This window comes from Plasmopara halstedii (genome assembly GCF_900000015.1).
Source record: "Plasmopara halstedii genome assembly, contig: Scaffold_287, whole genome shotgun sequence".
NCBI lineage: Eukaryota > Oomycota > Peronosporomycetes > Peronosporales > Peronosporaceae > Plasmopara > Plasmopara halstedii.
Genome location: NW_020187208.1, coordinates 676,744 through 677,007, shown reverse-complemented (window position 1 = coordinate 677,007; position 264 = coordinate 676,744).

The following is a 264-nucleotide window of genomic DNA, read 5'->3' as shown; positions in this document are numbered from 1 at the left end:
AACAAGCTGATGTCCTTGCTTGACCCTGAGGGCGTGCAACACCTTGTGGCGCAAGGCCCCGAGGTAATTGGTGCGCGTCTAGAGGCGTATTTGAATTACGAAAACGCGCTGCTAGAACACCTGTGGCAGAAGATGTCTGCATCATTTGCGTCTATGACGCCACCGTCAGTGACGGATAAAATTACGCCGCTCATGGTGAGCGTTAAGGTCTTCGAGGGGAAGGATGGAGAGAATCTCCTGCTCTGGGTGAGAGAGGTCGAGATA